This window comes from Sitophilus oryzae, unplaced genomic scaffold (assembly GCF_002938485.1).
Source record: "Sitophilus oryzae breed Bouriz unplaced genomic scaffold, Soryzae_2.0 scaffold_1614_pilon_pilon, whole genome shotgun sequence".
In the NCBI taxonomy this organism is placed as follows: Eukaryota; Metazoa; Arthropoda; class Insecta; order Coleoptera; family Curculionidae; genus Sitophilus; species Sitophilus oryzae.
In genome coordinates, this window is record NW_022146297.1 from 2,464,467 (window position 1) to 2,480,077 (window position 15,611).

A 15,611-nucleotide genomic window follows, 5' to 3' on the forward strand; every position below is an offset into this window, starting at 1 on the left:
TTTTTTTATTGATTGTCAATCTTCACTGAATATTAAGCATTCTTTAACTCAATTTTGCTCAAAAATGTATTTTGATGAATAAAAACTTCAACACTTCTATAATCCTCTAACGTAAAGTATGGTGGGTTTACCAAATAGATGAACTTTTTAAGATTTAGTATAAACTGTAATGACCCATAGGTTTTTAATTATAAAAAAAAACTTGAAATAAATTAATCTGTCTCAAGGTGAGACTTAGATATAGCAACAATATCAAGAAGATCAGCAATAGTCTACTGAATTCTTGATGTGAAAATTGAGTAATGGTATTTCGACCCAAACTATCCTTGTAAAGGTGTTTTACGGATAGGAAGTCTGTAACTTTAATCCATTCTAAGACTAGAGGATTTTTGGTAATATTTTGCCAATTACTATAAAACTAACTATAGATAACCAATATTATTTACCTCAACTACTTCCTGAAATCCATTCTCTTCCAACTCTTCCTCAGCTTCTGGTCCCTCCTGCTCACCTCCGACTTTTTCCGGTGACTGAATTTGAACCGCTTGACTTTTTTAATTCTTGAGCAGATTTAATGTGACAGTTCATTCCCAAAAAAGAAGGCTCGCAATGGGTCTGTCCATAAAAAACATTTTAATATTTTATTTAAATAACCCTTTACTCATAGGACAATAACAATGTTGCCCGCCTATGAGCTGACCTAAAGAAACTGCATATTTTAATTTATTCTTTATTTCAAACTGCGATAAGCGTTTGTTTATATATTTTTTTTTTTTTTTTTGTGCCTGCCGAAAATATTTATGGCTCCCTTATTTACAAGAGACAAGCATGAAATGTTTCAGTTTGATTCTCAAGGCCATACTGAAAAATCCCATATTGGAATTAGGGAGAACAATAATCATATAATATTCCTTTGTAATATTCTAATAATTTAAACCACACAGGTGTGTGATTAAAATCTATAAGTATACTTATATAACAATTAATAAAAAGTATAAAAAGTAAATGGTTAAAATAATTATATCCACAAATTACTTTTCTTAAATATTCGTTATCCATAGGCATAAACAAGATTGGCCTATAGATTAACACAAAGAAATCGCATATTACAGATAAAACACTGCGATGTTTTTATTTTGTTCCTGCCGTAAAGATTTACGGTTCCTCTGATCTTTGCCTCTGCGAGATAAGCATGAAATCTTTCAGCGTTAATCTCATGGTCATACCGAAAAAACCAAGATTGGTATGCGGGAGGAAATAATACTTGCTATTATTGCACTACGATGTTTTTATTCTGTTCCTGCCGTAAAGATTTACGGCTCCTCTGACCCTTGCCTCTGTGAGATAAGCATGAAATAGGTATTTCAGCATTAATCTCAGGGTCATACCGAAAAAACCAAGATTGGTATTCGGGAGGAAATAATACTTATTATTATTGCACTACGATGTTTTTATTTTATACCTGCTGTAAAGATTTACGGCACCTCTGACCTTTGCTCTTTTAGATAAGCATGAAATAGGTATTTCAGTGTTAATCTCAGGGACATACCGAAAAAACCAAGATTGGTATTCGGGAGGAAATAATACTTACTATGATTGCACTACGATGTTTCTATTCTGTTCCTGCCGTAAAGATTTACGGCTCCTCTGACCCTTGCCTCTGTGAGATAAGCATGAAATAGGTATTTCAGCGTTAATCTCAGGGTCATACCGAAAAAACCAAGATTGGTATTCGGGAGGAAATAATACTTATTATTATTGCACTACGATGTTTTTATTTTATTCCTGCTGTAAAGGTTTACGGCACCTCTGACCTTTGCTCTTTTAGATAAGCATGAAATAGGTATTTCAGCGTTAATCTCAGGGTCATACCGAAAAAATCAAGTTTGGTAATCGGGAGAAAATAATACATATTATTATTGCATGCCACTTCTAATCATCATATAATAAGGCAGATAATAAGGCAGATAAGATATCAATAAGTTAATGATTTTAAACACAGAGAGCATGCGTTTAAAATTTGTATTAAAAAGCTGATTATCAAATCGCCTTTTCTAAAACAAAAGGAAGCATTAGTATAACTCATATACTTACCACTGTTGTACGCTTTAAGCTTTTTATTAAGTTTTCCTCAAAAACTCATCACTTTTACGTTTAGGCATTTTGAACGCACTCTCCGATAGGATACGACACGATACAATGAATAAACTATCAGCAGCGAGGCTCGACGTGGCCCGATGCGCTGAGTCAGGGAAGCAAAAAATTGTTATTTTTCTTTGAACGTCGTAGATAGGATAGTCGCGCTGCTACTACAGGGTGTTTATAATCTGAGACGAGGCTGCGAAGTATAATAAGAACCAGCAAAGAAATTATCCAATTCTGATAAACATAAAATATATAATGTGTTCTCCTGTGTACTGAGTCTACGTTCAATATACATGATAAGACTAAAAATGCATTCTCTATAGTATCAGATTTTAAATAAACAATTAGTATTTATACATTGTCTTTTATTCTTATCCAATTTAAATAGAATATAAAACAGCGAAGTTCTAAGGCCCTTAAATAACTTTATGTTTCATTAATGTTAGAGAGTAACAACATACACTGCTTGAAATAACACACGATGTGCAATTTTCCATGTAATTTATGTAACTGCAGTTTTGCGAATGTTGTAGCTGTATATCGTTCTCGTAATTACAATGGAATTAGATACTTCAGTTTTGACTATAAACAACAACTCTGTTGTTTATAATGATTGCAGGGCTTTACAGTTTTTGTGCGTCACATTTGCAGAATATGCTTATTTTATTACCTTTTTTAAACCTAGTAAATTTAAGTCTATAATGGAATAATAATACTAAAGAAGAATAATATTAACAAATTATCAGAGAGTTTTATTAGGGCTATTTTGTCATTATCTTACTACTACGAATGTAGAATGAGAGTGAGAGAAGATTGATTGTATCCTCCTTTCTTGTGACTTATAACTCATCATACATGGGAATTTTTCTGTTGTAGCAGGGTTTCCCATCCTTCTCTGACAGCAGATCTTCTTCATGGACATCTACCTTCTCCGAGAATATACATCCTTACATGGTTGGGGTTTGACACTCCATACCCTTCACAGGCGAGAATCTTGTCTCTCACTGAGGTGCCGGTGAGGTGGAGGCTAGATGTTTTGTCTCCATTCTCTCCACCCCCTTAACTTGGTTTCTCCTTAGACCTGATATCGGTGTTGTTCCGAACTATAATAGAAGATATATCTCTATTGCCTCCTTCGATTTGAGATCAATTCCTATTGTGACGACCTGACCATAGCCCTCCCCTTCTGATGATTCTCCAACTCGATGTCCTTACATTGGAGTTCTGACAAAGCTGGTGATGTTCCTGCTTGTGTCTCGGTATTGGACGGCTTTCCATCTTGGCTTATTTCTTTCCTTGCTGGAGCAGAGATGAGAGGTTCTCGCTCCTTCTCTTGCCCTTTGGTTAAAATGCGCCAGGCTGTTTCTTGGTTCCTTTACTCTCCTTACCCTATTTCGAGGAGTTTTTTTTATTGTGTTTCCCCTTGAGCAAATACCTCATAGAGCAGTCCGAGGTATCTCCGTACTCCTGCTCCGCTGAGATCTACTCTGTTGAGATCTACTCTCAGCGGGTCGTCTAATCCACCTGATAGAGGAAACGGTAGCTTGTGTAGCATTGTTGGGTCTAGAGTCTTCCGACTCTTACTAGAGGACATTAGCGTAACTAGCAATTCATCCTGGGGGGAGCCTGGGGGCCAGGGGTTGAGCTCAGGGGGGGCCTCGGACTTTTGTTTTTTAAAAAATGAAGAATAATTTTAAAAACACATTTTTTTGTATAAAACCTTTACCTGAATTACTCTATCAATAAACTTCATAGACTTGGTTATCAAACCCGTCCGTGTTCCCGTAGATTATTTAAGTACCTACAAATTTTCTAAAAAAATAAAAATTAATACATTTTTTGAACACAACAAAATAATATTAACTAAACAAAACTAGAAAACCTCATTTTTACTACATCACAAGCAAATAAAAATTAATCCGTAGCCAAGAGTCATAATTCAAGATTTCCCTGGGGAGGTGCTCAGCAGTACCTGGGGGGGTCCGGCACCCCCGGGCACCCCTGTTACGCCAATGCTAGAGGAGGTTGTGTGCCACTTATGGAGGCTGGTCTTGCGCAAGTGTTAGCTGCCTCTTTTTTAGTTCTCTTTGGGGTTGTTCTATTAGAACATGCACTGTCGTGAGGGTTAGTCGGGCCGCTATTACAGTAGTCCTGCATGTAGAAGTAAGGGGTAAATGCAATGGGGTACCTTTGGTGCCCGAAGGTTGGGACCAGTAATGGCTAGTCTTCTATCTAGCCACACATCTCTTTAACCTGGTGTCACCATCGTAGGATTTAGGTTTTTGGCGAGGTTGTCTCCTATTTGTCGGGGTGGTGAAGCCAAGACCCTCCCCTACACCCTCTGCCCGTGAGACATGCCCACAGACAGTAGAGGTAGAGGGTGCCTGGTATGACGAACAGGGTAGTTCCATCTAGCATTGTTATACCTCTTGGTGCAATTCCCTGGCGACGACACTTCAGCAAGTGAGATGCTCTTTAGACCTAGCCAAAATGCCAGAGGGGATTCCCCTGGCAACCGACTGGGAGGTTCTCCACCAACGGTATGGTCTCACATCTCCTAGTAGAACGAGAGCTAGCAACGTCGTAAAAACAAGTCTTTTAAGACGTCTGGCTCTTTGATATATCTTTTACTATACTCTCTAGAACAGCGTGCGGCCCGTCTGGCTGCTGGTAAACGTTGCGTTCCCTACTGCGCGTTGAAAGAAGATCCTATGTTTTTATCAGTCCTTTAAATTCTAGTATGGAATATAAATCGAACGTGTCTCCATAGCGCAGTCTGTAGAGTTTCCGGTCAGGGCAAAGACTTTTGTAAAATACCTTTTTTCTGGGGCTTACTCAACCGGGTCTCACAATGCAAATTCACCTCAAATATCCATTTAGTTGGTCATTGGCAAGCAATCTCTCATTGTACATAAAAATAACAAAACAAACATATACTGATCTGGATAAAATTAATAGTTAAATAGTAAAACTCACCCGGGGGTACTCCGCCCCCTAACCACTGATATCCTATTCAATATGTTCCTTTCCATATTTTCCATCTAATTCAAATATTATTCGGATCTATTGGTTAATCTTCAACAACTAGCTGGTGTCACCTGAAATAAGTATAGGGGCTTTCCCCGGACGCAAATCTGCAGCTAAACGGATTCGCATCCCTAATAGTCAAAAAGACTCGCATCCTAATAGTCAAAAAGACTCGTAACCTTAGTCAAAAGACTCGTATCCTTAATAGTCAAAAAGACTCGTAACCTTAGTAAAAGACTCGTATCCTTAATAGTCAAAAAGACTCGTACCCTTAGTCAAAAGACTCGTATCCTTAATAGTCAAAAAGACTCGTAACCTTAGTCAAAAGACTCGTAGACTTAATAGTCAAAAAGACTCGTAACCTTAGTCAAAAGACCCGTATTCTTAATACTCAAAAAGGCTCGTATCTTTAATAGTCAAAAAGACTCGTAACCTTAGTCAAAAGACTTGTATCCTTAATAGTCAAAAAGACTCGTAACCTTAGTCATAAGACTCGTAACCTCCAAATATCAGCTCTGTGACAAAACACAACACAACACTACTATACAGGTGGCCGGCCCGTCTACTACTGACTGACTGCCGCGTGCCGGCAAGCTAAGCCTCCTCTTCCATCACATTTTTACCTGATCACAAATATTTACTTTGCTTGCCAATGAATCATGCTATTGTCTCTAATCGGTTTTTAAAATAGAGTGTTTTAGCATTACTAAATAAATAAATAGAGAGTTTCCGAAGGAATGCATATTCTTTATTAGAATAGTGAATAATAAAAGCATTATTATAACAAACTTATTTTCCAAGTTTTACATTCGGTCAACCTGAAGTGTCTGATCAGTGTCTCTCTAGCAACCCAAATCTTATCTCTGACAACTCTGATTCGTCTAATAAAATAAAACAAACAATTGACAACTACACAAACGTCACAAAATTAAACTCTCATGAAGTAGATGACCTTTTTTTTCCTCATGAGTAGATTAGTCTATGGTTTTAACTGATGCTCACAGCTAGAATTTTTTTGCATTACAGCCGGCGCCGTTCAAAGCCTGCTTATTTCAAGTGGGCGAATTTATATAAACTCTATATCTCGAAGAGGAATCGAGCAAAATATCAAGTGTGCCATATTTTTGAAAAGGTAATTTTAAATTCTTTTAAAGAAAAATTTTCTTAAAAAAGGTGTTTTGGAAATGTTTTCATAAAAAACCCAAATTTTCCATAGCAAAAAAGTTACAGCGATTTGTTAGAAATGCATATTTTTGAAAAACACCCCGTAACTCCGAAACGGTATCGATATGCAGTTTTCACCATCATGTTTTTGACAAAAATTGAGCTCCAGACACCGATATTAGTTTTCGTCTATTTCCTATAGAAAAGGGCGTTTCCCTTTAAAAGCGTCCAATTTGGCCCACCCTGAACATATTTATTCATATATGATTTGAAAAATTTGAATTTTTGTTACATCAAGATTACAACCAATATTTTACAGCAACGTAAAACGTTTTCCGTTGTTTTTACACCGTCGTCATCGACATAAAAGTTTCGACATAACAATTTCCGGAAAATAAAGAAATATCTATTCCAGACGGGCGTCAAATTTTACGGGGCCGTTTTGTTTTACAATCGCGATCATCTCTCTGACGTATCGAAGAACGAAGACAACGGTTTATGTCCCTTGCTGGTGAAATACCGTAAAATGTAAACGAGTTAATCTTGCTCTTGCAGGTGCTCTATAATTGGATGGATCTTAACATTTATGAATCTTTAAACAGTTTATCTACGCTTAAATGTATCTACAGTACATTTTTTAAGTAGAGTTTACTGAAAGTAATTTATGATCAAATTGAGATACAAATTTCAGTGTTTCAAGTTAGGGTTACATCCAGGTGTACTTTCTTTTCAAAATACTTTTGAACTTACCTAACAAATACAAACTTAATTTTAAACAACAAACTTTCTAGCACTTCTGGCTGTCAATTTTCTTATTTTAAATAGAACGCACTTATATACGAACGTACTTATATTTATTTTTTATTTTTGAATATTACGTGAAATTCTAAACATAGACAGTTAAGACAGTTAAAGCTCGACCAAAAACGTAGACGTAAACGTATCGTTTGGCATGTACGCTTGCGCAGTGAGAAATTCACTTGCGTTTACGGATACGTGATACGTATCTTACGTGCCTTTATGTACGTACAAAACGCAAACGTATCGAGCCGAAGGAGTTTCGATTTTCACCCGAATGATGCCGAATGTACAAATTCACAAACAACTCGTTTCCACAACTGGCTACTGACTAGTAATTAAGTTATTTCATAAATTTTGGGGCCAGTGTAACAGGACTGGGCCTATTTTATTACAATAAATTAGTATGAATAAAGTATTAAGCATCATAATAAACTCATTTTGTAATCTATTTAATTAAATGCTAGTCAAAATCCATATGAGCATTCTAAAAGATGGAATCTAATAAATAAATAATCATAAAACTCTGTCTGTTTTCCAATATGTTTTATTACTAAGAGCATTTTAAGTTGTAAGGACTACTTTCTGTAATAAAATAATTTCCATTTATAATTTTCTTCATTTTTCGATAATTACTTTTACAAATTTAATGTGGAATCAATGGAATAATAGATATCCATTTCCAGTTTTAAAATTAAATAAATTGTTTCACAAAATAATTTAGAATTACAAATGTACCATTTGCGTTACGTACGTCAAAATACTTGCTTTAACTCTTGTTTACACGACAACGCAACGGCAGACGTAACGTAGGTTTCTGCGTTACGTGTAGAGAGATGCGTATATACGCCAGGGCAGTTAGCAAAAATAGGGGAAGTTTTTGCAATGAAGCTGATTTTTTCACAGATGATAGTACTCATTAACAGTACTCTGTAAAAAAAAGTTATACCTCCTAGAGCGCTTGCTTCCTCTGCCATGTTGAATTAAAGATGGCGTCTGATCCTATTCTTTAAAAAAATCGTACCTTTCTTATTTATTAACCGATTTTCGTCAAGTAAAAATCATTACCTTTGTTTTCGGCTAAAGAATGAAATAAAAATACAAAACTATTTTGACAGGTTGTTTTTCTGTCAAAATTAAAAAAAGAGAAAATAATAAAAGAAATCGACTTGCTCTTCTTCAATTTTTTTTGAACCGTAGTCCGTAGCAAAAAAGGTTAAAGAATATGCGCTCTTTTGTTCTGATTTTGATCAGTTCTGATTTTGAACTCAAGTCCTTGAGTTTATGATAGGTTGAGTAGTGCGGGAGATAAATATAGTGTATAGTGTATCCTTAAGGATACAAACAAAAATAAAACTTATGCAGGATGTAAAAATACTTTATTTTTTGCTCGATTGACATAAAATAAAAATAGTTGCCTTTGGCTTTAGGTTAAACATATGAATAAAAAAAACTAAAAATAAATTTTAAAAAAAAGAAAAAATTGTTATTCTTAATAATAGATAATAATAAACACTGAAATTCTTTTTATTCAACAGAAAAGTATAAATTCAACTTTTAATAGCTTTTAACTACAAATACATAATAATAACTTTTTCACATTTGTATTTACACGTCACCATCATCTATTTCCACTTCTTCATAATCGACTCTGAGTGTATTTAGACAGGCTTGATTGTATTTTTTACTCAAAATGCTGCATTTCCGATTATAAAAAGCACAAACACAGTTTGCTGTGTGAAGATCTTTGCATTTGCAAAGAAAAGTTGCCATTATAGGTGTTAGGGCCCTGGAGGTTTGATGTAAGTCACTGGGAAAAGCTCATTGCCACTGGTAAACCACCCCCACACAAGTGGATTTAACTCGTTTCCTTTCTCTCCTTGTACCTGTAAATATACTCTAAAAACGTGTTGATTACTGGAGTCTTCCGTGAGAGGAAGATTTGCCAAATCAAAATTAGGTCCCAAACCTTGTGTTCTCAAAGTTCAATTTTGGCCTCAAATTTTTTTGGAAATTTTCCTTTTTTGCCCATTTTTAAAAATAGCTCACATATCCTTCATTTGTCTGTAATTAGTTATACATTGTTGGATAGTGCATAGGTGGTGCTCATTAACGTATTTTTTTTACTTCTTAATATTGTACAGAGTGTTGTAGAAATCTATCCAAAGTCAAAAATTTGCAAAATCTAAAAATCCTAAAAATATCGAAAACGATGAAATGTCCCAGAAATCGAGTCGAGAATCTATATATCAGTTTTGATTTATCTAGTCAGGAAATTGGTTTTCTCTGATAAAACAGACCAATTTTAACCACTCCGTACTACACGTGTCCTTATTGAAGAAACGCCACTGAAATCAAATAAAAATTAATGCGAACGAGAACGCCCAATTTCGATTACGTATTGCATCCCCGCTCCCAAAAAAAGCCTTTAATCAAAGCAGGAAGAGAAAACTTCCAAAACGAGGCAACCTACAGGAAATTGGCCGTATTATTAAGGCCGCGGGCATCTGGTTTGCCGTTCTAACGAAGAAATATCGACAGGATGTGCCATAGCGCTTTTAAAATTTAAAACGATCAAGCCGGCGATTGGCTCGGGGCGTAATTAAAATAATGAAGGAATTCGATTTATCGGAACAATTTTCCTGAAAACCCCGGCCTTTGTTCTTTTGTATTATTTTAACTTAATTAAGAGCTTGCAGTTGCGGCGTCGATTTTATGACAAATTCACAACAGGGACAATTGGAAAGATATGCAACCTAATGGGTAAATTCGTGACAAGGCTGATTTTATTTCCCTTTACGTCACAAGTGCTGTACGGTAGAGTCTCTACTCGATCTGCAGCCAACGCATAAAACATTTTCCCTAATTCTGCTAGCGAAGACATATCGAAGACGATGTGGAACTGAAAGCGACAGTGTTTCCGTATTAAAATGTCTGTAATAGGTTTGACGAAAATATCTTTGGATGAAAAATCTGCGTTTATGAATTGAAAATTTATTCGTATTAAATATACAGGATCCGGCAATAGTGCGTCGGACATCTGTAGCTTTTAGAATAAAAACTTGGAAATTTTGTTTAATTGCTAACCTAAACTATGTTCTAGGATGTATTTTAAGAAAATATTTTAACTTCTACAGGGTGGCTCAAAAAAGTGTTAGTGGGTCGGGATGATTTTTTTTAAACGGAACCCCTTGTATATTATTACATTTTTGGCTTCCTTTCAGATCACTTTACATTATAATCCTAAGATATGAGTAGATATATTTCGATAGTTTCAGAGTTATTAATAAATAAACAAAAAATATATATTTTTCAGCCTTTCTTAAAAATATTATTAAAAATACAAGAACTGTCCTTAAGTCAAAACTATATTATGTATTTACGTTAGATAGTCTGTACTTACTTTGCTATAAATATCGTAAACTTAGATCATACAGGATGTTCAAAATTCTACGCCAAACTTTCTAAAATATAAAATAAATATCCTTCGTTTTTTTTAAACGGAACACCCTGTATATTATTTTTTAGTAAATAGAGAATTAAAAAATAAACATTTTTTTGTATTTAGAGTAATTCAAAATTTTTAACGGTTTCGCAAATATTCGCGGTTTTATATTTCATATGGCATTTTCCATAGTAAACTTTTAAACAACGAAGAAAAAATATTTTATATTTTAGAGAGTTTGGCGTAGAATTTTGAACACTCTCTATGATTTAAGATTACGATATTTATAGCAAAGTACGTACAGGCCATCTAATTAAACACCTAATATTGTTTTGATTTCAGGACAGTTCTTGTATTTTTATTTTTTTTTTTTAAAAAAAGGGCTGAAAATATATTTTTATATATATTTATTTATTAATATCTCTAAAACTATAAAAACTTATTTAAAAAGATCTTAAGATTATGTAAAGTGATCAGAAAGGAAGCTAAAAATGTAATAATATACAGGGTGTTCCATTTAAAAAAAATCATTCTGATTCACTCACACTTTTGAACAGCTGAGCTCAAAGCTGAAATTACATATACTATCATATTTAATTTTTTTGAAAGAACGCACTATGTTTGTTAAATTGTAAGAAAGCGTCCCCTATAGCGTCTACGTTCAAAACCTTTCTCAGTAGCACACCATTATTGGTAAAATAATATATTTACATATTAGTCCAATAAAGAAAAGGCGAGAATTTTTTTAATGGTAAAATATAGCATTCATATATTTATCGTTTGTTATATATATATATATATATATATATTTCGTATGAGAAGCACAAATACAGGATATGTGAATACATTCTATAAACATACACAGAGATAAGCATATATAAACAAACAAATAGTTGTAAAAGAAAAAAGAAAACATGCATGAGAAATATAAGGACTTAAAAATATTACAAGTATATATAAAACATATATATTGTGTAGGTCTGACGCCTATGAGTTGAACTTATACTTGAGCTATTATTAATTCATGTATCTGAACATTTACTGAAAGATCCTTTGTTAAAAAATCGATATTGATCCAATATGGGTATTTAATATTTATCCTATATTTACTGTATTTATAGACATAATGTGTTTTTTCAATAATGGTCCAACATAATTTACATATATTTTTCCATTTTGTTTTGCAAATCTTGAACCAATATTTAGTCTGTACATTGAATCTATGTACATACCACATAATTAAGATTCGGAATAGGAAACTCCCTGGAAACTTTTTATTGTCACTTGATATCAAAATATCAAGATAGTTCGAAAAGTCAATGCATTTTATGCAAGTTATTGTATGTTTTATATATACAGTGGAACATTATTTTCGAATGAGAATGATATATGTATATTATATAATATGTTTTAAAAATAAAAGAAATATTAAAAAAATCTGCACTTCTTTGTAACCAATATGTTGTATAGATTCGGGAAGTAGATATTAGGGAAAGATTCAATAAAACGTTACATCAATAAAAACATAATATATTGCTATATAAAATAAAACAATGAAAAATAAACTGTTATCCTGATAATTAATAAATAAAACGAAAAATATTTTTCGGTTGTGATATATATATATATATATATATATATATATATATATATATATATATATATATATATATATATATTAGGCATTTCTGTTTTTACGTCCTCCGTCCCTGCCTGCTGCTCCTGCCAAATACAAAGATATGAATTTGTTAATATCTGCATCCGTGGCGCCTGGAAAACGAACAGCTTCTATGAAACACAAAGCAAAATTTTGTTAATTGCAATTTATTATCAAAACAATTTAAAATTTATACTTATAACATGACAACTTCTGAAATGATAATTTTCCCTTCTTTCCTGATCCAGAATAGAGCATTGCTACATCTCTGGCAAACAGTTTTTTCATTAATAAAAAAACAGATTTGTGGGTATTGTCCCCTCCACAAAGGTATAATCGTTGAGCCTAAAATAAACAATTCGATAAGCTTTACATTTTGTTTCTCATATAGTATCTGAGTATAATCTGCAAATAATTATAATTACCAAAAGCTCAATATTTTTCTCATCTTCTATATAAATGCTGCTCTATAGATTCTAGTAAAGCCTGGTTGTCAATTGGTAGTTGAAAAGGTTCTTCACTAGAACTTAATATTAATCATGTTAATTGTGAGCAACAGGTCCTGAATCTTGTTTACTGTTTTTTTTCATATCCTGTATTTCCCAATTCAACTTTTTTATTTCTTTTAACATCAATAATCTCAGAAGCTAAAAATATACATCAAACGCCCAAGTTATCTTTACCTAGGTAGGTATATCTTTACCTAGTTATCTTTACCTTCAAGTAGGTATTTCTACCAAATATAAGTGATCTTCATCAATATATGTTACCTGTTAAAGCTACTGACGGCTCAAAGGGACTTGTGTCTAATTCACTTTGACCATTGTTCAAAACCGATGTTGATTCAGCCATACAACATACTTTATGTTTTTTGATACTTAAATTTTCTTGAAATAAAGATTTCCTTTTGCTTGGGGTAAAATCTCTTTTTTGTAGTTCAGTGATAATGTATTAAATATGTTTAGGTTGGGACGTTTCTTAATTATAATTGTTATTAAATTATATAAATAATTATTTACATCTAATATGGTCTAAATATTAAATGATCAAATGTATAAACGTGGAACCGCGCGATTTTAAAATGCTCCAGAACTTGATTCTATATTTTCTATATTTAGCCAATATTGGCCCAACGTTTCCATTTACCTATGTAAAAATATGAAAAATATTGACATTAATTAAACATCAGGTTTATTTCAACAGTTTTCACAATCCAAGTGAGAATTGATAGGATACGGCTGTTATTTTAGGTTTTTATTTACTTCTAAATTGTCTGGTAGTTGAATAAATGTTTAGGTTAGGATGCCTCTTACAGGAAATATCTACTAGTCTACATTTAAAAGTTGTTGAAATAAAGTACTTACCAGTTCACCTTTACTTAAAATGATCCAAATTACACTGCACACAAATAGATAAATCACAAATGATTTACTTGATATTAATCTTAAGGCATGTATCATGATTTTGAGATACAAAGAACACAACAAATTATGGAATAAGGCGGGCGGGCGCGCGGCGCACAGTGTAACGAAAACTAAAATAGTGGGACATTGGCATTTTTCTTCAGTTATCACTATTCTTGCTGACATTTTTTGACAGAAATTAAATAATACGACTAGGAATTTTTGCTACAGGACGAAAAGAGTAAAAAAAGGAGTAATGGAAGGTCAAAAAAAATACGAAGTTTTATAAAAGGACTTTACAGGTATATTTTTTTTATTTACGAAAAGTTTATAGCTCTTATGGACCAAAAACGTTATCAAATGACTGTCGAACAATAATTTATCTCCCGCTAATATGTCAAAACTCAATCAACATTCTTAAATATTCAAATAATCAGGGATAAATTAGATAAGACCGCAAAACTCAAAGAGAACGACACAAGTGGCAAATCATTTAACAGTATTAAATAATATGATAATATGCGAAAAAAACGTATTCAACTTCAACAAAGGAAACCATAATAAACACCTCACAAAAAAATTCGCAACACTTATATTTTTCGTAGTATTTATTCTTGAAACGCTTCAAACATTTTTATGTGAAAAACTGAAATCTAAGGTCTGCCTGAGTTATGATATACTTTCCATTCCTTAACAAGTTGCTATTAATGCAAATAACTTTTGAGATTAATGTTCACCAAGAGAATTTAAGAATACTTTGCAGTTTTCCAAATTAATAAGTGATGCGATAATTTATGTGGGGTGTATATTATTCCAAAATAACATAATATGCACTTACATAAAACATGCTTAAAAATCATTCTCAATTTCTTCTCCATCCATATACATGAGCTCTTTCGCTTCCGGAAACAAGTCTACTTTTTTATTTTTAGAGTGCTTTGGTCGCAGATGTGAAAGTAGAGGATCTGAATATATCAATAAGTTATGCAATATATCTTCAATAGTTTGGCACCAACAATGATGCAGCATTGAGGGTGGAGTGTTAAATACATCGAAGAAAATTTTGCCGGTTTGAAAAAATATTCTCTTGAGTAATTTTTCTCCAATGTTGAGATTTTCTGAATTGTTGTAAACTGTCCCCCACCCCAATGTGAGGATGGTTCCTCGCCTCTAAAATAGCATTCAGTATGTTCATAGCAAGCGTATAGCTTTTTCAATAAAGATATTATAGCACAAAAAATTACGGATAAAAACTACGGTCGAATCAATGGAAAACGTAATTATTGCCGAAGAAATTTATTTTTTTCTTCCAGGTTCGGATCTAGGTGGATGAAATTTATATGTAACAGTATACTAGAACGTTCACTCTATGATATTTTGTATATATAACCTTGCGCGAATGTAAGCGTTTTTTTGAAAGTCATAATAAACATGTAGAAACTAAACTTGAAAAAAATTGGGATATTTTTTTCAGGTTTGTTGTTGGTAAAAGACCTCTCTTTATGGAAAAAATTGTTGGAATTGAACAACACAAGGAAACTTCTGAAAATAATAAATTTTATTGTATGAAATTTTTGTACAGATTTGGTAAATTAAGGAAACCATAACTTTAACCCGCCATAACTCCCCGACTAAGAGGTCAACTCAAGAAAATCTCACATAGTGGGGCTCTGGGATGTCCTTTATCCATATATATAAAAAAACTTGAATTAATTTTTGGGTTTTTTGGGCTAATGTCCCGCATTTCCCGATTTCGTTACACTGTGCGGCGTCATCAATGAATGCGTCATAGGGAAGAGGAGTGGGGATGCAACAGGACCCCGTTTTCTGACGTTGTGGCTATCCAGACCAGATTTCTTTATTGTTTTTCGTTTATTTGGCACTCACCACTGGCGTTACAGAATTTCTGCAGGATATACTAATTAGTTAGCACTCAATTGCAAGTTAAAAATATTACCCAAATTATGAATTA

At 33.2% G+C, this 15,611-nt stretch overlaps 1 protein-coding gene and 1 long non-coding RNA gene across 2 annotated transcripts in view; one reads left to right on the forward strand and one right to left on the reverse strand.

Moving 5' to 3' along the window:
* Nucleotides 1–15,611, forward strand: part of LOC115880113 — an 870,630-nt gene that overhangs the window by 817,823 nt on the left and 37,196 nt on the right. The gene's annotated exons all lie outside the window — the stretch shown is intronic.
* On the reverse strand, nt 12,318–12,749 carry LOC115880117. Its single transcript, XR_004049815.1, has 3 exons — nt 12,662–12,749; nt 12,440–12,581; nt 12,318–12,367 (listed from the first exon to the last, which is right to left on the reverse strand). It is a non-coding gene; the product is annotated as an uncharacterized LOC115880117 (long non-coding RNA).